General features: G+C 38.7%; 1 protein-coding gene across 10 annotated transcripts in view; it reads left to right on the top strand.

The window, feature by feature from the left end:
- SOX5 (SRY-box transcription factor 5) overlaps positions 1 to 25405 on the top strand; it is a 1011218-nt gene that overhangs the window by 128225 nt on the left and 857588 nt on the right. For 7 of the 10 annotated variants that reach the window (XM_032284295.1, XM_032284302.1, XM_032284196.1 and 4 more), the window contains exon 2: positions 23940 to 24021. The exons of 2 other annotated variants lie outside the window; for them this stretch is intronic. The gene's annotated coding sequence lies outside the window, so the exon portion shown is untranslated. Of the gene's footprint in view, positions 1 to 8868; positions 9630 to 23939; positions 24022 to 25405 lie in introns of those variants that run through there. One more of the 10 variants, XM_032284226.1, reaches the window with a different exon arrangement.

The following is a 25405-nucleotide window of genomic DNA, read 5'->3' on the forward strand; positions in this document are numbered from 1 at the left end:
GATGTACTGACAAAATAACATTTGTATATTTATGTTTTAGGCATTGAGTAGAGCATATTGGATGATCTACAAAATGCACCATTTTTATAAACACTTCAGTTTTGAGTTGGAGGGCTTTGTGCTCATGGTGTGGGTGTGTGTTTACAGGAAAAACATCTTGGTCAGAAAGCAACACCACGTAAATAAATCACTGTTTTAAATTTATTTTATATGGAAGCTTCCCCTCTCTAGTTCTTCCCCCACCCCATCCACATCTGAGAAATGTTGAAATCGATAAATTTTTATCTTTAATTTGAGTACTTACTAAATGTTAGGGACCATTCTAATAAAAATGAGTAACAGTTGATTGCCCACTACATAGCATGTACTATTCCAACAGCTTAATACCTACTGACTTAATTGTTGCTCACAACCACAGCAATAAGGCACAGCAAGGTTATTTATCTTTTTTTTTTGTTTTTGTTTTTTGTTTTTTTGTTTTTTTTTTTTTTGAGACGGAGTTCTTGTTACCCAGGCTGGAGTGCAATGGCGCGATCTCGGCTCACCACAACCTCCGCCTCCTGGGTTCAGGCAATTCTCCTGCCTCAGCCTCCTGAGTAGCTGGGATTACAGGCACACACCACCATGCCCAGCTAATTTTTTGTAGTTTTAGTAGAGACGGGGTTTCACCATGTTGACCAGGATGGTCTCGATCTCTTAACCTCGTGATCCACCCGCCTCGGCCTCCCAAAGTGCTGGGATTACAGGCTTGAGCCACCGCGCCCGGCAAGGTTATTTATCTTGTCCAAGATCATACAACTTGTCCAAGATCACACACTTAATAAGTGATAAAGTGGTATTTGCACTCAGCCAGGTCAGACTCCACCCACCCATACACTTAATTCATTAACCAGTGTACTACACTGCCTTGAAGTTACGGAATCATTATAGAATGATGGGTTCTGAATTTATAACACCTATGACATGATGAGGAAATTGGCTTTTAAAACTTACTTTTATCTTTTGAGAAACAGAGTCTCTCTCTGTTGCCTAGGCTGGAGCTCAAGCAATTGTCCCACCTCAGCCCCCAGAGTAGCTAGTTGGCACATGCCTGAGTAATGTTTAAATTTTGTTATGGAGACAGCGTTTCGCTATGTGGACCAGACTGGTCTCGAGCTCCTGGGCTCAGCGAGCCTCTTGCCTGGGCTTCCCAAAGTGCTGGGATTACAGGCGTGAGCCACCGCATCTGGCCACATTCGCTTTTTAAAAGAGAAATTCTAATGGCCTTTTGATTTGTTCCAAGTCTAGTTGATCTTTGCTATGGAAGGACCGTTCTCTTTTCCTGTTGTGTCTAGTTGGCATGTTGAAAAATGGACTTGAAGCTTGGTAAAAACAGAAGAGGTTGAGTCTCAAATTTTGAAGAGAAGAGCAATTTAAAATGTACACGTTTTCCCAAGTTGTTCAGACTGGCCAGCAAGGTCAGTTCTGTATGTTCCTGCTGTAAACCCAGGTTTTTTTGTTTTGTTTTGTTTTTTTGGGTTTGTTTTACCTCTTCTTTTGACGGTCTTCAGTGAAGTTAACAGTGGATTTGTGTTAATATATAGAATATAGAGAGTTACAATAAATAGTCAGTTTTTTTCCCCTTAAAAAAGCTGAAAGATTAATTTTAACTTTCTCAAAAAAAAAAAAATCGGAATGCAGAATAGTATTTGGGAGGTTTGTCAGCACGCATCTCTGCTGTTTTTCAGTCTAGGCTCAAAATCTCTACAGTCGGCAACAAAAGCCCTGAAAAATCAATACTGAGGTTCTTAGACTTCTGAATGGGGGTATAAGGGCAGGGTTTGCTACCTTTTTAATTTGCCCCCTGATGTTTTCTGGCTTCCTTGCCCTAGCTTTTCTTGAGGTGGGAAAAGGAGGAAAGTTTTATCAAGTGCTGGTAGATATTTCCACTGTCGTAGATTTCTGCCTGTTAGTCTTTTACTGTTACACACATTCACACCTCATATATTTTGCTCTAAAAGCAGAACATCTGAGATGATTTTGTGGTTGAAAAAGATCTCAAAGAGATGGAAGATGGATTTAATGTTGCCATTTTTAGATAATGCTGTAAATAGAATGGCAGCTGTCCTCAGATGCATAGCCGATATATACTACATATGCTGAATAGAAACAGATAAAAGATTGCACTCAATTAATCCTGAAGAAAAGTAGCATTTTAGCCATGGATTCAGCCATCTAACTTTTAGCTGCAGCGCATTCGTTCTGTCTCTCATGTGATAAAATCCCATGCTTTGAAGGTGACTCAAGAAGAGAAAAATTTGCTATTATCCTCAACTAGGTTTAAAGCAACTTGTAATATTTTTGTTACTTACAGTCCCTCCCCATTAAGTAAGTGATTGAAATCTACCAACAGTTCTGGAACACTTACTGTCTGTGAGGCACTCCTCTTGGTGCTGTGGGGGGAATAAGACACGGTTCTTTTAAAGAAATATTTCTTAAATAGAAAAGGCATAATCAAACTTTTCATGAAAGAATGTGATCATTGCTTTAAGGTTTGACAAAATTCAATAATGGTTGAATATTTATAAAACACCTGTTTAAGGTATATTGCTAATAGGTACTGTGGATATTAAGAGGAATTGAACCTATTCCACAAGGAGACTTCCTCAAGAGAGATGGCGTGTAAACAAATAATTGCATTTAATGACTGAATATATAGTTTAAAAGTTCAGGAATAGCAGAGAGAGGGGAGAGTCACTCCCTGGAAGGTGCCTGGGTTGTAGGGCAGCCTTCATTGAAGAGTGATGTGTGACCAGGAGTTTTAGGCGTGAGTGAGAGTTTACTAGATAAATAATGAGCAGTAAAGACAAAGGAAAAAGACAAGGGCTTTCCAGAGAGAGGGAAGTAACATGCTCAGAGAAGACGGCCTGAGACTTAGTAGTGTACAGGAATCTAACTTCTTTGCAGTCACGCTTGTCCTGGACGCTTTCTGGGTACTATGGAACAATGTCTGGAATATTCAGCAAGATTAAGATATGAAATTCTGGGGAAAAAAGGAAAGTAAATTGTATCTGTGAACTTTGTTTTTATGACAGCAACTTGCATGATTTTTCTTTAAGACAGACCTGCCTTTGAATCCTGACTTGCAGTTTCTAAATTTCTCAGACCTCACCTTCTTCAACAGTAAATGTGAGTTCTGATATTTAATATAAAATAGATAAAACAGTACATTGTCTGATGCTTAGTGTACAATTATGACTGGTGTTGTGGTTTTTTTTTTTTTTTTTTTTTTTTTGTTTTTTTGTTTTTGTCATTTTTTACATTTCTTACTCTATCCCCCAGGCTGGAGTGCAGTGACAAGATCTCGGTTTCCGGCAACCTCTGCCTCCTGACCTCAAGTGATCCGCCCACCTCAGCCTGCCAAAGTGCTGGGATTACAGGCATGAGCCACTGCGCCTGGTCTATAATGATGACTTTAATTATTGCTCTTTTGCTTTTTTCGGTTGACCATTCCTTGGTAGTGTTCCTCACTGAGGGCTTAACACATCATCAACCGCACTCAATGAATGGAGCACACCTGCCACTGGGATTTAGGCGACGTGGGAGAGGCAATTGAACGAGCTCCTCAGTAAACCTTTGGAGACCTGAATTCTAATTCTGCCTTAGCCACAGACTGTGCCCTGGTGATCTTGACTCACAGTATGCCCTGTGAGTTTATTTTTCTCTGTAAGGAGAGGTTGGACCAAATGTCTGACTCATGTCCTTGTTGCTGTGCGTAGTTTCTGAGGAATGGTCCAGTGACTTGAAAGAGATAAACCCCCCAACTTAATTCCAGTAAAAGCCTTACTAACTCTGAAATGTTCTTTTACATTTTCCACTTGGGGGAAAATTGTCTATAGCAACTAAACTCATTTTAAAGAATGGTGGTTTCCCGATTGTTGTAAAAAAAAAAAATTACAAAGTACAGTCAATATTCAAAAACTCATTAAACATGCAGACAAGTGATGTTAGACCAGCTTTTCTGCCTCTTCCAAAGATCAGGCCTGGGTAGTGTGAAGTGTGGTTTTGATGGTTTGGGTGTGCAGTGGCGAACTTGTAGTCAGTTGGGCTCTTAGGATCCTCTGATGCCTGTTGAAGTTTTGTAGGTCATTTGGAAAATGCCAATCCATCGTGCTGGCGATTTGACAGAATCCTCAGAAAACTTAGTTGGAGTTGAGTAATAAGCAGAGTGTTCCTTTCTACAAATTAATTGTTATACCTATGATTAATGAGCACTTATTCACAAAGTATAGAGAGAAAACATCATAAAGAAGACATAGTCAGTGGGGCCATAGTTAAGGAGTGTTAGCTCCAGACTCCAAACCACAGCCCTTTGATATTGTTTCCTCTCATGACGAAGTCTAACTGCTGTTTTCACTGTACATTAATTCTGATATCATTTTGAAATAATAGCATGTATGGCTCTGCAGTCTCTTAACGTAGGCAGTCCAATCTCCTCCCTATTTTCTTGCTTTGTTTCCACCGTTAATCTGGTAACCAGCCACTTATCATACTGATTATCTTGTAATTGAAACTGTAAAAGCCTATGGCAGGTAAACCTATGGTAGGCAGATGGTCTCCCCAGTATGTCAGCTGTCTGAGAAGGATTTTTTTGTGTGTGTATGTGTATTACAATGTGGTCTAGGGGGAGAAACAGCCACTCCCCCCAAAAAAAAAACCTCACAAAGAAAAGAGCTCAGATCATACAATTTGAAATTTAACAGAATGTATTTGCTAACACTTTCAAAGTTGCCTTAAGATCAAAATTCATTATGGAAGCATCTTTTGTGGAGCATGAAGTGACAGAAAAGGAGGGGAAACTATAGTGTTGGGAATAGTGCAGAGGTCGTTACAACAGATTTTTAGCAGTCCTGTGTGTGAGTTTGATCTTTTGGTGAACTTACTAGTAACTTGGGGGGTGGGGGACAGAGAAATGCCCCCAAGCTGTTGGTTGCTTTTGCTTGTTCTCATAGCAGCCTGTGGGGAGTTGGGGGGGGAAGTGCTTGTTTAAACACTAGTATATGCCATAAAAACTAACAATTATGGCAAGGTTTTCAAGAGAGAAAATTGCATTAAAGATGAATGAGGGTGTATTGAATAATTATGTTTTAAGGTGCGTTACATTAAAAGATATTGAATAGAATATTGACTGTTTTGTGGAAATAGCAATAATGAGATTCCTGTCACCTAATCTTACCATAATTGGGTTATTACTATGCAAATGAAGGTATTACTTAAAAAAAAAAACCAAACTAAGGAAGCTAGACAGATCCTTCAGGCAGTCCTTTATCTATCCTTAAAGCTGTGCCGTCAATTCTCCTTAGACTGAAGATCCCTTTCTAAACAATTTGGAGATGCTCATTTCACTATATGCCCCTGAAATTCCACTATAATACTTTTCAGCTGCCACAGATAGCAGATCAGTGGTTGGTGATTTTATATTCTTTGAGCTTTATGTGGAGCCCAAAGGAATAATTAAATTGTATGATTATTGCCCACTGTCATTGTTATTTTAAAAAATGAAATGGAGTGACATTTCCTGCCAAAGATGCATGCTGGAGCCCTTATCTCTACGTTCCATGCAGCTCTGTCATTGCTGCACAGTGTCCAGTGGTGCCTGTACATCTCAAAGCCAACAGGTCACTTTGGGCTAGCAGACCTCCTAGGACACCTTTGCGACTGAGCAAGTGATTCCATTTGCCCTTAGTCATACTCAGATCAATAGTCCATACATTGCAGTCACCACCATGTCCATTTAGGCTCCTGTGGCACCCATCAGATGAATAGAAATATCTGGGACAATTGCCACTTTAGTTCATGACCCAGGTAAATACCTGTGTGTTCAGCCAGGAATGGCATTTTACACTGTTGACTGCTGAGGCTTTGGGCAAAAGACGATTATATTTCCTGGGAATGTTGTATGATTTCTGCATACTTTATTATGTGAAATGCTCTGTGTAGAAATGATACAGATGTAAAAACTCTAGTATTCCTACCTAGAGAAAGCATGAAAAACGGTCTTCGAGCCTTACTGAAATCTCACAATGAAGTTTTTAGAGTTTTAATACTCTTTGATAGTGTAACCTAGATTGATCATAGCAAGTAGATTTGAGGAAATCACAAAAGACAAATTTCATTTACCAAGTACTTTTGGTTCCAAGGATTAGGAGGTCAAGAAAATATAAGCCTTATCAGTTTATTTCAGAATCAATTGAGACTTGAGACTTTATAAATGTCACCAACAACTGCTCTGTACCTTATGTCCTTCCACAGTTCTTAAGGTAGAGCAGGGCTCAGTGAGGTGATTGTACATTACATTTATGCCTTTCTCTGTTTAGTAGGGAACTCTTAGAATACATTTCTATTTATATGAGTATAGATTTTTTTTCTGATATCAGTCATAATTTACCAAATATAGATAACATTTTCAAGCAATTCACAATCCTGAAAATACTCTTTTTGTTTTGTTGTTTTGAGACAGAGTCTCACTCTGTCACCCAGGCTGGAAGTGCAGCAGTGCCATCATAGCTCACTATAGCCTCAGTCTTCCAGACTCAAGCAGTTCTTCTGCCTCAGCCTCCTGAGTAGCTGGAACTACAGGCATGTGCTCATACTTGGCTAATTTTTAACTTTTTTTTTTTTTTTTTTTTTTTTTTTTTTTTGGTAGGAACATGGTCTCACTGTGTTGTCCAGGCTGGTCTCAAACTCCTGGGCTCAAGCGATCTTCCTACCTTGGCCTCCGAAAGTGCTAGGATTACAGGTGTGAGCTACTGCACCTGGTTGAAAATATTCTAAATTGTTACCTTTTTATAATTCAACTAATTTGGTTGGCCTCAAGCAATCGATACACGTCAGTAACTTATTGGATCTCTGTGGAAAGGATTTTTGTAAACATGCAGAATTCCTACACATCATTTGGGTTACAATAAGTTGTGATACTGTTACAAACAACCTTAAAATTTCATCTACAAGGTTTGTTGTGGGTTCAGGTATCCTCTATATGCTGGCTCAGCTTTCTAGACTTTTTTTGGATATCTGCTTCCATGATCTCCCAGTCTGGGGACGAGAGGGGTGCAGAGTTGAGCATTGGCAATTAAATGTCTTATTTCAGAAATGACAAACAACACTTCTCATATTTCGTTGATAGACTTACTCATATGGTTCCTCCTCATATCCTTGGGATGGGAAATATAGAACAGAAGCAGATATTGATCAGTATTAGTAATGTTGATCATATCGAGCATTGATTTATTCTACTTAGAATGCCTTTGAAGTATGAGACACTACTCATGATGCGTGGGTGAAGCTATAGCAAGGAGTATAATGAATGGCTTTCATGAAGAACAATAAGCATTTTCCTTCTAGTCATCGATGCACCCATTTGTCTAGACTTCCATGCACCTTGCTGTTCTTGGATTTTATGGAACAGGTTATACCTTGACCAAGGTCACTGTGCAGTCAACCTTTGCAAATGGGATTATGGTCAGTTTTTAAACTGCAGCTGTGGCCAACCTGCAATAATGACAGACATTGCAGAAGGAATGCCCTTTGTCTGGGTTTGATGAGGGCAGGTGACGTTAAATACTGCTGATAGTTTCCTGGGTTGGAAAGGGGGTTATTTGATTTGCAAAAGAAGGAAACGTTAGAATCAGTCTCTTCTTCAACTCATTCTGATAGGATATATAAAGGAAAGTGAGCCCATTTTTAATATAATGAGTGTCCCATTATCTTTTTAAACAAAGCAGAATAGAGCTAATAGGGATTTAGCAGCAGTTACAAAAGTTTGTGTCATATTTGACTTTCCCTGGGTAGCAAGCAAGAAGAGAACAGGAATGTGTTTGACCTGAGAGCGGGGGAATCTTTTACCACTGGATAAAACAGCATTGTAACTGTGTCCCCGAGAGTGGTATTAATAGTAAAAACCGCAAAAGAGTTCTGGGCAAGTCAAGAAAGGATGTCCCTAATATTTTGGTTAAACAGTATAAGAGCATTATTATTATTATTATTTTCTTTGAGAATGGAGTCTTGCTCTGTTGCCCAGCCTGGAGTGCAGTGGCACGATCTTGGCTCACTGCAACCTCCACCTCCTGGTTCCAGCAATTCCCTGCCTCAGCCTCCTGAGTAGCTGCGATTACAGGCACACACCACCATGCCCAGCTAACTTTTTTTTTTTTTTTTTTTTTTGGTTTTTTTGAGATGGAGTTTCGCTCTTGTTTCCCAGGCTGCAGTGCAATGGTGTGACCTCAGCTCACTGCAACCTCCGCCTCCCAGGTTCAAGCCATTCGCTTGTCTCAACCTCCTAAATTGCTGGGATTATAGGCATGCGCCACCACGCCTGGCTAATTTTGTATTTTTAGTAGAGATGGGGTTTCTCCATGTTGGGCAGGCTGGTCTCAAACTCCTGACCTCAGGTGATCTGCCTGCCTTGGCCTCCCGAAGTGCTAGGATTAGATGTGAGTCACCACGCCCAGATTTTTTTTTTGTATTTTTGGTGGAGACGGGGCTTTACCATGTTGGCCAGACTGGTCTCGAACTCCTGACCTCAGCCAATCTGCCTGCCTCGGCCTCCCAAAGTGGTAGGATTACAGGTGTGAGGCACCACACCAGGCCAAGAGCATTATTCTTAAAGTATGGAAGCATATTAGTTAAGGAGATTGCTTGTTTAGTGTCTATTATAATTGATAATCATGAAACTGTTTTAATTGCTGGTAACGAATTAGTGACATATGAGTGTATAACATACCATCCTACTTTTTTCTCTTTTTCTCATTTTTTCTTTATATTGCTTTATATTTCTCATTTTTTCTTTATATTTCATTATAATTATATTATAATGAACAAACCAAAGACCACACAAAACAAATATATACTGTGGTGATTCATTATAAGGTAAACAATCTTGTAACCACCACCCAGGTCAAGAAATAGAAGTCACAAACAATTCCAGAAGCCTCTCTATGTGTACCATCTTAATCACAGACTCGCCTCTTTCTCCAGAAATAATCATCTGAACTTTCATAATAATCAGTCCTTGCATTTCATTATGTTTTATCATCCAATTATGCATATAATGAATTTTGTTCATTAAACATTCTTTTTATGTCCTTGAAGTCTTTCACAGTCTATAGCACCTCTTTTGTTTCTTCCTTTTTCTTATAACTTATCTGCTGAAGAATCTAAGTTGCTTGACCTAAAGAATTTCCCACAGTATGGATTTTGTTGTTTGCATACTCATGGTATAGTTTATCATGTTTCTCTGTCCTCCATATTTTCTGCAAAAACTGGCAGCTGGTCCAGAGACTTGATCAGAACAGTATAATCCCTTTGTAAGACTGTAAGAAGTGATGATCAGTCTTTTTTTATATTAGTTATTGATACTCACTACTTAGATTCATTAATTCATTAGGGGTTGCAAAGTAGAAATAACCTAATTATGTCATCTTGTTTTTGTTTAGTAACTGCGATAATTTAATAAAAAGACACTTCCCAGTCTACTATTTGGTTATCAAGTTGTACAGTTCATATAGGAAATGAAAGATAAACAATTGATCATATCTTTTTATTTTTCCAGTTTTCAAAATAATGAATTAGCTTCCTGTCATCCTCAGAAGGTAACCAAGTAATTCCTTTTAAATATCATTGTGAATTCATGAATTTAAGCATATGTGATAGGCTAGATCTATTGTAATTCTTAACTTTGAGTCTCAAATGGTCTCATCTTTGGCCAATGGGAACCTTTTCAAGTTGGCTTTTGAGTATTTTCACATGGCCCTAGTTATCTTTGATAGCTTCATGTGTACTGGGTACATTAAGATGTTCACTAAGCTCATCTGTACATAGCCTCCATCCATTTCTCCAGGAAGCCCTGTTTTCTGGACACTGGGTATATTCATTGTTGATGGTTTTGTCTTTATGGATAGGCCTAAACAGACAGAGCTATTGTATGTGCTTAAAGTTTTTAGCTCTAACACTCATGTATTAATTTTGGACTAACAAATTTTATGTCACAATAAAGGACTCTTAGTACGCTAAAGTCCTGTTAGAAGCTTTACTGATATTTTTAGAGAACCACACCTCAAGCGTGGAAAAGTATCATCCCCTAGCCATTAACCATAATGTATACATTTATACAGTTTCTCATCTTAGTATTTCTTTGGCTTAATATCATAGCAGTCTTCTTTCACAGTTTATCTTTGGCTCTCTTTTGGCGAGTGGTGACAGACTTGCTACAAGTTACTGTCTCTAAAGCCTCTTATCTGTAGAGTTTTTCTTTTTCTTTTTTTTTTTTTATCAGGTTGTTTCAGTTTGATACGCATTGTTTTATTTTGATCACCACTTGCCAATGTTTATCTGCTGGAGTAACTCCCTCAGAAGTTGTCATATACATTCTACATATTACTTTTATGTAAGTGTATATATTCTGTGGTTAAATGTTTAAAATTATTTTTTAGAAATAAGGGAGTGAGCATTAGCACAGCATAGCTATCATCATTTTCCTGAGCTAATATAATCTGTGGCAAACTTGATTAAAATGGTTAATTGCATTCTTAGAGACTGAACCCCAAAATGATGTTTGGTGATTAAACTTAGGAAGTTTTAGAGTCTGTAACATTTGCTTGTTTAGAAAACTCTTTTGAGTCTAGACTTTATCAGGAACTCTCTTCACTAATACGACCAGGGAATCAAATGCCCTTACTTGGCTGGGCATGGTGGCTCTCGCCTGTAATCACGGGACTTTGGGAGGTCAAGGCAGGCAGATCAGTTGAGGTCAGGAGTTCGAGAGCAGCCTTTCAAAACATGGTGAAACTCTGTCTCTACTAAAAATGTAAAAAGATGGCTTGATGTGGTGGCTCACACCTCTAATCCCCTCCAGCAGTTTGGGAGGCCGAGGCGGGTGGATCACGAGATCAGGAGATCGAGACCATCCTGGCCAACATGGTGAAATTCTGTCTCTAGCAAAAATCAAATGACCTGGATGTGGCGGCACACACCTGTAATACCAGCTACTTGGGAGGCGGAGGCAGGATAATCGCTTGAAACCAGGAGGTGGAGGTTGCAGAGAGCTTAGATGGTGCCACTGCACTTCAGCCTTGGTGACAGAGCAAGACTCTATCTTAAAATAAAATAAAATGCTTCTTCTCTTAGGAGCTATGTAGAAGGAATGAGGACTCTAGTGGAGGTGTGGGATCCAGTGTTTTGTGTTCATGAGAGAATAAAATCTCAGAACATTTGTTATGCTATAATTTTGGAGGGTCTCCTTTTGATAAACATTGCTGGGCCAATCTAGGTAACTCTGACAACTAGTTATCTTTTCAGAGAATGATGTTCTACTGATCTGAAATGGATCAACCTGGACTAGTGCTTTCAGATACATACCTGTTCACCCGCCCTGATTGCCACTTTTTGTGGTCTTCTTCTGGGAGTTCTAAGGCAAATCAGAGAGCAGTGAAATTCAATATGTTATTAGATGACAAATATACTGAGTCATTAGGGTATTTTTAGAAGAAATTGGGGTATTTTTGAAAAACAGTCAAACCAATTTAATAATAAAGAGAGGTAATACTTTACAGAGCCCGACATGAAAGTTGGGGCAGATGATTGGGCTGGCCTTTTCCAGTGCTTTCAGCTCCTTATCTCTGCAATTCCTAAATTCTGTTTTCCTCTGTATATCAGCAATATTCTTGAATTGGATGCAGACAGCATCTGCAGTTTCAGGTCTGATGACCATAGAGTTTGGGAAAGAGGCCATCTCTTCCAGTGGCTCTCTTTAACAGTAAGGGAATGTTTTCCAGAAGCAAATCTCAGTCATGTTTCTCTGGCCCACACAGCATCATATGCCCATTCCTGGATCCAAATCTTGTTTGCAAGTGAATGCTATTTATAGAGTGGCTTAGGCCTGGGTTTAGAACCAATCACTGGCAAGGAGGATGGGATTACCATGGTTGCCTTAAAGGTAGCAGACTCTACTTCAGAGTGTAGAGTCAATTTCTCAAACTGCATAGCTCTTACATACTGAAGACAGAATGAAAGTGATATTGAGGAGAAAACCACAATATTATCTATACACTATGTCTTAGTGTAATATTTGGGTCCAGGGTGCCCTCAGCTCCCCTAAGAGGACGTTTCTCCAGGTTCTTGGTCTCCTGCCCTCTCAAGAAAGAGAGGGGACCACGGCGCAGTGCGCAGTAAATGTTGGACTCAAAAGTGTCTGTAGAAAGTGACTTTTTTAGAAAGCTCAAGAGAGAAACAGGAAAAGGAGGGAGAAAGAAACAGCTGACTCTCACGCTGAGTGAGAGACTCCAGAAAGAAGGAACCCAGGAGAGGAAAGCAGCTTCCACATTGAGTGGAAGGGAAGAGAGAGCGATGGAGTTCAGGATGGGAAGACAGGCTTCCACGAGAAAGTGTGGAAGGGGACTCCAGAGGGGAAATCCAGGACAGAGGAAGACAGCTTCCTTGAAGGGAGTGTTCATGGAAGGGGACCCAAACATGGAGTCCGAAGGAGTGTGGAAGAAGGGGACTTTTAACCTGGGAGGAACCCCCACCCTCTCTAAGACCCCAGGCCAATGAAAAGAGTTCCTTAGAACTTCTGCTGAGGTGACTGACTCTTAGTTTCTTCCCGTGCCTGTGAAATTTAAACATAAACGGTTAAATCTCCCAGAAGGAGAGAGATGGGAGAGGGGCATGGCACTAGGAAGTTCTTGCCCTTAAAACTACGCCCCCTTGTGGACCTGGAAAGAGAACACCTTCCTTCATTAGGGCTAATTTGTGAATGTATTTTTATTTGTTTGGCTGCAGCGTGTGAGTAAATAATGATCCATGACAGTTGGGGTAAGAAAAAGGAAAAGAAAAAAAACCACCAATACGATATAAAGCATCCAAAGATACCTGATTCGGTTGTAGAAATCTTTGAAGCCATTCTTCTGATTTTTATTATTTCTAGAATTTCACTGAGTATGAATTAGGTGAGTAACTAGTGTCAACCCTTTATACCTATATATGAGCTCAGTGAAAACCAGCCTCTGTGAAATATGATTAAACTTGCCCTTAAAACATGTCATTTGCATTTAACATTTTGCTACAGCTGTTTGTCCCTGGCTGCTTCTCACATACCCCGTGTTCCAGGTCAGAGTGTCCTGGCTCTAAACCACCACGATGTCTATCTTGACCCATGGCTAAACCGTTGTCCTTTTCTCCAGACTTGCGATGATTCCTGTTCCTAAAAACTCAACTCAGTGACGACTTCTGTGAAGTCTTCCCATGATCTGCTCTGCCTGAAGGTCTTTCCTCTAGTGACCGACCTTTAAGTATTATATTCTGTTCAGTTCATTCGTCAGTTAAGTAATCTGTCACCTTTCGGGAATTCTACTTTGTCTTTGAGCTCTTCTTAACATTGCCTGTTGCAGATTAGGATCTTTTTGAAGGTAGAGACTCTTGATAATGAGTCTCATGAAAATTATCTACTTTTCATGGCATCATCTTGGAAAGGAAAGTATAAAGAGTCTTTTTTTCTGGACATAAAAATAGCTCAGATTTATTAAGCACTTGCTATATGTCCAATGCAATAACAAATACTTTACAAGTATTGTCTCATTTCTTCCTCACATAGACATACAAAAACTCCATGTGGTAGGTTAAACAAAAGCCTGCCTCAAAATAGGAGGACCAGAAAGTAGACTCTGGTGCTAACACTGGATAACAGTCTTTAAGCTCACAGGATGTCTCTAGGCATCAGTCTCTCACTCTGTCCAGTCTCTTAGACTTGCGTTCTTACCCATCTTGATCAGCGGGAAGAATTTCTCCACAAATGGGCAGTTCCAAGTTGGAATGGTTCTAAATAACCCCAATGAAAAATAGAGAAAGTTGCATCAATGTTTGGGTGATGGGGAGCCTCACATGGCTTGCCAGAGCAGGTCACTGATAGCCAAGGTCTGAGCAGTCATCCCTGCAGTACAGCTGGGGGAAACACAGGCCAACCCCACCTGAACCATAAAGTCTGAGAGTCAAGCAGCTTGGTTTCTCAATGAGATGCTGAGTAGACAATTCTTCTGGTTAGCATTGATTCTAATTGACCGATAAGACCTAAATTTAGAGATTAAGGAACATGCCCAAGATCACTCACATAGGGAAATTTAACTCATCCAAATTTCAGAGTTTGTTTTGCTAATAACAATTTTGGTACATTGTAATATTGTTATTCAAGCTGTTTGAGTGTCGTTGTTCAAAACACAAATAATTTCAACTGTGTGGACTTCATTGTGCATATTTTCAGTAGCAGCCCTCTTGAGAATACTCAGTGCCTCTAGTTCCTCATATAATCTCATCTTTTCTATCAAATCAGGAATTGAAACATTAGCTCATAGCTGTACATGTTAATTGAGTGACTGGATTTGCTTTCCTAAGACTGTTTCAGTCATCATGTTTCCTTACCCAGGTTTTTGCTTTTAGATACATTCATAGCTCTTGTGGCTCCAACAATGACATTTCAGATGTCACTTTACTGGTGCTGAGATATTGGTAGAGGAAAAATGTGTTGGCCAGTCAGTGAAATCTCCCTCCATTGCCTGAGGAAGTGACTGGATATAACAAGTTGGAGATTCATGAGTGTGTTTGAAGGGCTAGTCCAAGATCTCTCAGTAGAGACATTTGGTCACCCTGGGGAGGATAAACCAAGACTGAGCTGTGGATGCTGAAGACCTGCTGCTTCGAGCTCCTGAGATGGAAATGTACAGGTCCAGATATCTCTGGCTTCTTTCAAAAACCCCGGGCCTGCCCTGCTCTTGCTTGGGCCTGCCAGCATGCCCTGTTCTTCAGGTTCTTCCTGCCCTTTCAGTACCCAGGAGAGACCACCCACTGTCTCACTGCAGTTCCGAGTCTTCCTGTTTCTCTCCTTCAGATCCAAGAATTTCAAAGTCCAAGATAAGTTTTCTGTAAGTGTTGATGTTACTGAATTTTTGGTGCTATGTAACTTTTCATATATTGACACACAAGCTATGTTTTGCTGTTACACCCCTTTCCTGTCATTCTGGAAGGCATCCTCATTTCCTTTCTTTGCTAATGACTTTTCCAACTTTGAAGTAGTTAGATCACAGCTTCTTTATTAGCAAGTTTAATGACTTTGTTTTCTCCACATCATCTAACAAAGTACATTACAGATATTGCTCAACAATATTATGTATTTTATTTGACTTCATACTCAGAGATGGGTTGAGACAGTCTATGACAGTAATATTAGGACCCAGAATTTCTTCTTATTTTTAGAGGGGGCTTGAATGTTGGCTGTTACTGTGCACTTTCAGTTTGGGCTAAGAGCTTTAGGATGAAGCAAAGTTTACCAGCCTAACTCACAACTTGGTATGTTGATCTTGATATCTTTACCCATTCATTCTTTGTCAGCTGAGGGGCTAATTTAAGATTTTTTAGAATATAGAATTTGATGTATTCCCAGGATTTGCTTCTAATCAGGAATAATGGCTTTAGGTTTATAAAAGCATTAAAATATTTTGTGCTTTTATTCAAACTAGATGTCAGTTATCTCAGAGTTTACATTTGCTCCATGGTGGTACCATGGCTGGAAAGAGGAACAAGTCTTCTTAAATAAAAATGTGGCCTGTTAACAACAAAAAAAATGGGTTCATAGACTGTCTTCCTGTTTACAGTTTGTGGTTTATCCAGAAGGGATTTCATGCGTTCATCTATGCTTTTTAACTGGCAAAGTAAGTATAACTTTACCTTTAGTTCATGAACATCAGCAGAGAGATACATCTGTATTACTTTTTAATATTGAAAACCACAAAAGCTTTTCTAAATTAGCAGGGGGGATTTACACAGCAAACTAGTGAAAAATGCTGTGAGCTTTCATCCTCTGTTTTGGTTTGAGTTGCCACTTTGGGGCTTTTACATGTCTTTCCCTTTCCCATCTCATCTCTAGGAGGCAAACAAAGAAATATAATTTGCATTGGCTATAGAAATGCCTCCGAGATCACTGCTCTAAGTGTGCTGGGGTTTTGGAATAGAAATTCTGAAAAGGAGAAGAAGACAAGGGTAAAAGCTCTGTTGACAAGGGAGTTTCACAGGCATGTGGTGAGAGCACAGCATTGGACGTGGGAATACAAATTCTGCAAGCCTCCTCTCCCTTCCTAAAAACAACAGCCTAAGACTGGTTAAAGAGCTGGACACAGTGGCAGCTGTTGAGCTTGGTTTTTCTTGCTAATTCAGATACTTCCCTATTGGAGCATTTTGCACCTTTACTTCCTTTCTCTTTTCCTGTCCGTCATCACATGTGGCACCTCTGGGTGAGAGGCAGGCAGTTGGCTATCGCTGGACATGATGCTTAATGGTGATTTATCCTTTGACCAGTACATGGGGCTGGAATGGAAGGGCATTTGAACTTGCACTTTGGTGCAGAGTAATAGCATAGTCACCCTCTGCTGGCAGCAGACCAAAGACCCCAAGTTAGCCTGTGAACCAAGTTTTTCCCTGGAGTAAACGCAATACATGAACTTGGCTAGGAGGTCAGCTCTTCAAAGCTGTTATTTTTCCCCAATGGAATCAGGTATTTGTTCATATTTAGGCAGCATCTAAGTAGAGGGAATTTAGACTTTTAACCAAAGCAAATTGTAGTCTAAAAAAAATAGAAAGATCTCATTATAGATTCACAGATCTGTGTATTTGTGTGCTCAAGGATAATAATAATACTGGGATATGTTTCAGAGAAAAGAGATGAGTAAAAATAAGAAAAAAATTAATGGATTTGAGCCCAAGTAAATGAAACTCTATTATTTAATTATAGTATCTGACTGTGAATATAAATGGGAGATGAACAAGAATTTTTTCCTTCAGTTTGGATCAGAGAATATTTCATGACTAAAAGGGGAAGTCTGTCACTCAGAGCTACAAGCTAGAGGTTTGATCCTTCATAAAATGAATCAGGGAATATGGAAAATATTTTGGGAATTGAGGACAGTCTCTTTTACACACACTCTAGTGTTTTTACATCTAAAGTGAGCAAAACTGCATAATGTGGAATATATGCCTGTGTCCTTCAAATTTGCCATTGTGTGGTAGCCTGGAGAGATGGGAAAAAATCACTGATATATAATGAACAAGGACATGCTCGCTCTTAGAATTTCATGTTTGGAACCTCTTGTGGGCTAGTGTTTGCAATGAAGTCAATGATCAGGCCATTTATTTGTTATCTATTGCTACTTTTGGCAAGTGGGTAAGTTTAAACCCCAGTGTCCTGGTTAAATTCCAATGTAGATGAGTGATAATATTCCATCTGCCATGTTCTTATTTTGCCTTCCTTAAGGAAATGAAGCATAACTGCATTTCAAAGCAGACTGTTGACACAGTTTAGATAAAAAGTTAATATTTTTATTTCTTATTATGTAGTTCATTGTCATCAGAATTTGATAGTAACCCAGCCCTGTCATGAATTTCACCTGTGTCCTTGTGAAAGTTCACTTCATCTCTCTGAAATTTATTTTCTATGAAAGAATGCTCACCTCGGTAATTGTTAAGCCTACTTAAAATTTTACCAGGCTATGAACAGGGTATGCGGTGACAAATGAAATTAAGGAAAACTTTTGTCCAGACCTCAAAAACTTTGCAGATTTCTGTTCACTTTAATGCATTAGAAAACACCTTATCTTAGGTATTATCTTTAAAAGTTATCTATTTGAAAATAGTGTGTATCAAATGACAATAGTCTTGATGTTTCAAATCAGAATAAGGAATTAGTGGTTTCTTGATTTTTTTTTTTTTTTTTCCCCCTCACTAATCCCAACTCATTTCTTAGTTAATTCTTTTGAAGGTGATGTGAATACATGTGTCGTTCTAAGTGAGGGAAAAACAGGACCGTATTTCACATAGCTACATGTATTCTGGTGTTTAAATTCTTCATTTACCAATGTCATTAGTTTGCAGAAATATTCAATAGGGCATGGCACACTGATTCATGACATGCTTCTCTCAAACTGGTAAAACGATGACACCAGCAAACTATGAAAAGTTATGCTTATATGTCATACTTAGAATAATCACTAAAGCTATACAAGGATACACTCAGAAATACTATAGATAAGTCAAAATTGAATTATAAAATTTTTGAAGGCAAAAAGAAAAAACGAAAATGTAAAGAACAGAAGGCAAAAATAAAATTGCAGAATCAATCCTTAACATATCAATAATTACATTAATATGTAAATGGTTTAGCTATAACAACCAAAAGATTATCAGAGTGTATTACAAAGTAAGATTCAACTATATGCTATCTGTAAGAAATTCTCTTAAAATATAACAATGTGGGCAGATTGAAAGAAAAAAAACAAAAAATATGTATCCTGCAAACATAAAAAGAAAGCAGAAGCTGCTATATTAATATCAGATATAATGTTTTGAGCAAAGAAAATTACTAGTGACAGAGGATTATTATATAATTACTAAAACGTTGCTCCACCAAAAAGACATGGTAGTTCTAAATGTGTATGTACTAAATAACTGAGCTCCAAAATACATGAAGCAAAAGCTGATAAAATTGAAAAAAGAAATAAACAAATTCAGTTTTATTTGAAGATTTGAATGCCCAGATTTAATCACTTTGTAAAAAAAAAATAATAATAATAATCAGCAAGGACATTCATGAAGTCAACATTAGTAACCAACAAAATCTAATTGAAATCCAGCAGCAGGAGCACACACACATCCTTTTCATCTGCCCATGGTACATATACCAAGATAGATCATATCCTGGGCCAGAAAAGACATCTCAGTAAATTTGAAAGAACTAAAATCATATGGGGTATATTTTTTGACGACCATGGAATCAAGTTAGAAATCAGAAAGATAACAGAAAAATTTCTGAACCCTTGGAAACTGAGAACTATACATTGTAAATAATCCATGGGCAATAAAGGAATTCTCAATGGACATAAAAAATACATTGAACTGAATGACAGTAAAAATACAACATGTAAACATTTGTGGATCACAGCTGAAGTAATTCTGAGAGGGAAGTTTATGGCATACCATGTGTATATATTAGAAAAGAGGAAAAGTCTCAAATCAGTAATCTAAATTTACAGTTCAAGAACCTAAAGCCAAAGAGTTGAAAATATCCAAAGCAAGCAGAAGGGAGGAAATAGTATTAAGAACAAAAGTCAATAAAATTGAAAACAGAAAAACAATCCATAAAAAAAAAAAAATCAGGTTACTTTCAAAGATCAACAAAAATGGACGAACCTCTAGTAAGACTAACAATGAAAAAGAGGAAAAACTACAAATTATTGATACCGGTAATGACAAGAGGTATATCACTACAGACTCTACAGACACCAAAAGGATAAATTAGGAATACTACAAACAACTCTACATGCATAAATTCACAACTTAAATGAAATGGACCCAGTTCTCAAAAAACACAGACGGCTGCAACTCACCCATAATTAGGTAATTTTAATAGTCTTAACAACAGTTAAGGGAATTAATCTGTAACTTAACAAACCTTCAAAAAGTAATCTTCAGATGGCTTTACTAGAAAATTCTACCAAATATTTAAAGAGGGATTGAAAACAGTCTTAAACAATCTTTCCTAGAAAACCATTCATTTTATGAAAGTAGTATTACCCAGATACTAAAACAGAGTACAAAAAAAAGAGACCAATTATCCCCCATATATACAGGTACAAAAATTATTAACAAAATATTAGCAAACAGAATTCAGCAATATGTAAAACAACTCATATATACATCATGACTAAAGAGGAGTTTATTTTAAAAATTTGAAAGCTGGTTCACTATATGAGAAACCATCATTGCAATTCAGCATGTTAACAAGCTAAAGAAGAAACATCACACAGTGCTATCAATTCATGCAAAAAGTGCACTGACAAAATTCCACAGCCATTTATGAGGAAAACTCTCAGAAAAATTGGAATAGAAAACTTTCTCAGCTTGATCAGAAACAAGATAAAGGCATGTATACTCATGATCCTTCTTTAAGGTAGTGCTAGAATTTCTTGCCAGGGCAGAAAGGCAAAAATGATCATTAAAAGCATGTAGATTATAAAGCACAAAATAAAACTGTCCCTGTTTTTCATTTGATATCATTGGTTATATGGAAAATCTCAAGGAACCTATAAAAAAAAATACCAAAACTAATGTGGGGTTAGCAAGGTAGCAGCACATATGATAAAGATACAAAAGTCAATTATATTTGCATATATTCATACTAGCAATGGATGGCTGAACATCAAATTTTAAAATGCAGTACTGTTTACAGTCACTCAGAAAATGAAATACCTAAGTATAAATCTAACAAAACGTATTAAAGGATGTGTATGCTGCAAGGAAGATCTAAATAAATAGCTATATCATGTTCATGGACTGGAACAGTCAACATGGGAAAGATGGCAGTTCTCCTCAAACTGACTCACAGGCTTAACACAATTACTATCAAAATCTCAAGATTTTATGTAGATAAACAGAAGAAAAATTTATATTGAATTTAATTTTCAGCTGAAAAAGCAATTAGAATAGCTAAAAGAACTCTGAAATAGAAGAATAAAGTGGGAATAATCTACCCAGCTCCAAAATTTATTATATAACTGTTGTAATCAACACTCTGTGATATTTGCAGAGGGATAGACCCTTATATCAATAGAGGAACAAAACAGAGAAGCCAGAAATTGACTCACAACATATCAGACTAATTTTTGATGAAAGTGCAAAAGCAATTCAGTATAAAAAACATAGCCTTTCAACAGTTCATTCTTGGAGTAATTTGGATATTCATAGGCAAAAGAAAAAAAATGAACCTTGACTAAGTCTCATAACTTATACAAAAACTAACTCAAAATAGACCACGGACTTAAATTTAACACTCAAAACTATACTACTTCTAGAGGCAAAAAGAAAATCTTCAGGGTCCAGGGCTAGGTTATACATTTTTAGACTTTATGCCAAAAGCTGGAGCAAAGTTCATAAACTGGACTTCGTCAAAATTGAGAATTTTGCTATTTCAGGCCAGGTACTGTGGCGCACACCTGCAGTCCCAGAATGTTGGGAGGTTGAGGCAGGCGGGTCAGTTGAACTCAGGAGCTGGAGACCAGCCTGGTCAACATGGGAAATCTCCTTCTCTACAAATACAAAAAAGTGGCCAGACATGGTAGCATGTGGCTGTAGTCCCAGCTACTTGGGTGGCTGAGGTGGGAAAATCACCTGAGTCTAGGAGGTTGAGGCTGCAGTGAGCCTTGACTGCACCACTGCATCCAACCTGGGCAGCAGAGTGAGACCCTGTTTAAAACGAAATTGCTGTGTGAAAGATGCTATTGACAGGATGAACAGACAAGTTACAGATTGAAATAAAAGTGTTTTCAAACTGTGTATCTGACATGTTCCTAGTGTCAAGAATATAAACTCTCAAAGCTCTACAGTAAAAAAACAAAACAAACAATTAGGAAATGGACAAAGTACTGGAATAAACATTTCTTGGGAGAGGATATATGCAGAAAGACTAAAATAAAAAAGTGACAGTATCAAATGCTGACAAGGATGTGCAGAAACTGGTTCATTCAGACATTGCTGGTGGGGATGTAAAATTCTGCAAAAACAGTTTGGTAGATTTTGGGGGAAAAAAACATTCATCTGCCATATATAACCTAGCATTGCATTCCTGGACATTTATCTCAAAAGAAAACATGTTCACACAAAAACCTGTATACAAATGTTTATGGCAGCTTTATTCATAATCTCAAACTTAAAAAAAAAATTATTCTGAAAAAAAAAAAAAAAGGGAAACGTGCAGAACATGCAGGTTTGTTACATACGTGTATACATGTGCCATGGAGGCTTGCTGCTTGTATTGACCCATTCTCTAAGGTCACTCCCTTCACCCCCCACCCCCCAACAGACCTTGGTGTGTGTTGTTCCCCTCTCTATGTCCATGTGTTCTCAATGTTCAACTCCCAGTTATGAGAACATACAGTTTTCTGTTCCCTTGTTAGTTTGCTGAGGACGATGGCTTCCAGTTGCTTACGCCCCTGCAAAGGACATGGCCTCATTCCTTTTTATGGCTGCACAGTATTCCATGATGTATATATACTACCTTTTCTTCATCCAGTCGATCATTGTTGGGCATTTGGGTTGGTTCCAAGTGTTTGCTATTGTAAATAGTGTTGGAATAAACATTCATGTACATGTGTCTTTATAGTAGAATGATTTATTATTTTTTTGAGTATGTACCCAATAATGGGATTGCTGGGTCAAATGGTATTTCTGGTTCTAGATCCTCGAGGAATCACCATACTGTCTTCCAAATGACTGAATTGAGAATTTACATTCTCACCAACAGAGTAAAAGCATTCCTATTTCTCCACAGCTTCGCCAGCATCTGTTGTGTCCTGACTTTTTAATCCTCATTCTGACTGTTGTGAGCTAATTTCATTTATTGAAACAGCTCGGTGTCCTTCAATAGATGATTAAGCAATCCATACTATAGAACTCTATTCAGCAACAAAAGTAAACTATTGATAAACACATGAACCTGGATGAATGTTTAGAAAGTTCTGTTGAGTGTATGGTTTCATTTATGTAATACTTCTGAAGTGACGAAATTGTAGAAACTGTAAATAGATCAGTGGTTTCCAGGGGTTAAGGAATGGGTGGCTGAAGTGGAAACAAGTGTGGCTATAAAAAGGCAACATGAGGGATTTTTGTGGTGATGGAAATATTCTGTGTCTTGACTCTGTCAGTGTCAATATCCTGGCTGTGATAATGTAGTATAGGCTTGCAAACTGTTACCAATGAAGGAAACTGGGTAAAGGTTACACACGATCTCTCTGAATTGTGGGTTTTTTTGTTTGTGTGGTTTGTTGTTGTTGTTGTTGTTTTGAGACGGAGTCTTGCTCTGTCACCCAGGCTGGAGTGTGCAGTGGTGGGATCTCTGGCTCACTGCAACCTCTGCCTCCCGAGTTCCAGCGATTCTCCTGCTTCAGCCTCCCGAGTAGCTGGGATTACAGACATGTGCCACCATGCCTGGCTAATTTTTGTATTTTTGGTAGAGATGGGGTTTCAACATGTTGGCCAAGCTGGTCTCAAACTCCTGACCTTGTGATCCACCCAGCTGGGCCTCCCAAAGTGCTGGGATTATAGGCGTGAGTCTCCGCGCCCGGTGTATATTGTTTTTCTGTAACTACAATTATTTTGAACTAAAGTGTTTAATTAAAAACACGTAAAATTTCCTCTAAAGGCTTTTAGATTGAAATATGAAAGCGTCTTTTGGCACTTACCATGGGAAGGCTTCATTTCCCCGCTTTCTGCTCTCAGATAATCATACGGCAGCCACAGAAGCTTTTTTGCTGTGTCTGGACGTGCTTCAAAAGCTCTCTCCACAGGGCCTTTGCACTTGCCACCTCCTCGTCTGGAACATGCCTTCCTCTGGCTTGCTTATTCGTTTCATCCTGATCTCTGCTCAAACGTCACCTTATTGGAAAACTTTCTCCTTGAACAATCTGTCTGCAGTATTCTTGTCACAGTTGATTTCCTGACCTGGGTTTATTTTTCTTCCTTCATCAGAAACAGATTTGATGCTTTAAAAAATTCCAGGTCTTGGATAGAAACCTCAAAATTCCCTACTCCATGTCCTCTTTTCTATACGTTGTTCTGGGATTTGGAGTGTTTTATTTCAAAAGTAAATGAAACATGCTAATTCACTCTATTTTCATTTTTTCTGCTGATCACTCCATACCTGTCTGGTTGGAATTTTAAGATTTTAAGTCTTCTTCAGTAGTAAATATACTATATTCTGTTACTCTCAGCTTATTGCAATCCAGTGATATTTCTCAAAACAGCTAAGACTTCAGTCAGCCCCACCTCCACACACCATGAATCTACCTGTAAATGACTGGCCTTTAATTCTCTTCTAGGCTTTTTAAACGGTCCAAGGTGTAGAGACACACTTCAGGAGGATCCTCAGAAGTCTTGGACAAGCCTCCCCAAATGCGGCAGGTGGGTCTCTTGTCTGTGAGTGTGAGAAATGTAACTTACTTTATTCTCCCATAGCTAACCTGAAATTAAATGCCATTCGGACCCTCTGTTTAACCATGATAGCAGCCTGAGGTTGCCCTGACATTCTGGATGAGGTTATGAGATGCCAGGTTCTTGAGAAGTGGATTCCAGTTCCTTAGCTGTCATCTCTCCATTAGTCATGTTTGTCTTACCGTCTCTGGTCAGTACTGTGGACTACTGCCAAGGCACACCTCGGTCTATCATCGAGGGTCTCCTGTTCTCCTTCTCTTAGTTTCTTCTAGATAGCTCTTAGGCATATAAGGGCATGCTATCACTGCTGCTGGGCCAGAGGAAACTGTTTGGGATTAAAAAGCTTCCTGACCCCCCTCCTTTTTTTTTTTTTTTTTTTTTTTTTGACATAGAGTCTCGCTCTGTTGCCCAGGGTGGAGTGCAGTGGCGAGATCTCGGCTCACTGCAACCTCTGTTTCCCAGGTTCAAGCGATTCTCCTGCCATAGCCTCCCAAGTAGCTGGGATTCCAGGCATTTGCCACCATGCCTGGCTAATTTTTGTATTTTTAGTAGAGATGGGATTTCACCATGTTGGCCAGGCTGCTCTTGAATTCCTGACCTCAGGTGATCCACCTGTCTCAGCCTCTCAGAGTGCTGGGATAACAGGCATGAGCTACTGTGCCCGAATTTTTTTTTTTTTTGCATTGCCACTCTTGTTCAGTGGCTCTTGTGTCATGCTATGACATGAGATCCTTTGCAAAGCCACTCAAGTCCATCTTCCTGGAGGTGCCACCGAGCTGTTTCTGAAGTTCAGACTATACCTGGGAAAGAAAATATTTTGCCCATCACCCATGTCTTCTCCCAACACATTTGGGGTTTCTTTTCTTAATTGTATTTTGAACAAGCACCTCTTGGGAAATCAATCAAAACAATTTATTTTTCATCTCCTTCTGCTTCTTTGAAATGCATTGGAGAAAGGTGGCAGGTATTCCCTTGTTTCGGGTGAAATTTAGGTCTCAGGCTGGCTCCATACTTTATAAGTTTGCACTTAGATTTATAAAAAAAAAAATTGCTCTGGACATTGCAACTTAAAAAAAAATCTCCATTGAGAAGTGATTATGTCCAATATCAAACCATAATCATAACTTCAAAGTTAATTTAATATCAAGTGATCTGCCCTCCCCCATCTGGGGCCCATTTTTGAGTTGGACACTTGCAGTGGGAAAAGGTCATTTTTTTTCTCTCTTCACTCATCACCTCCTATCCCACATCCTAATTGCTATTGCTGAACTCTCAGGGGTTGGGACAGGGGAAAGAAGAGGGGAAAAATAGCTCAGGGATTTTATTACGTTAATCTGGATTTGCGTTTTCTGGG

The sequence above is a fragment of the Sapajus apella genome, unplaced genomic scaffold, assembly GCF_009761245.1.
Source record: "Sapajus apella isolate SASKATOON/1434 unplaced genomic scaffold, GSC_monkey_1.0 scaffold2, whole genome shotgun sequence".
Classification (NCBI taxonomy): Eukaryota; Metazoa; Chordata; class Mammalia; order Primates; family Cebidae; genus Sapajus; species Sapajus apella.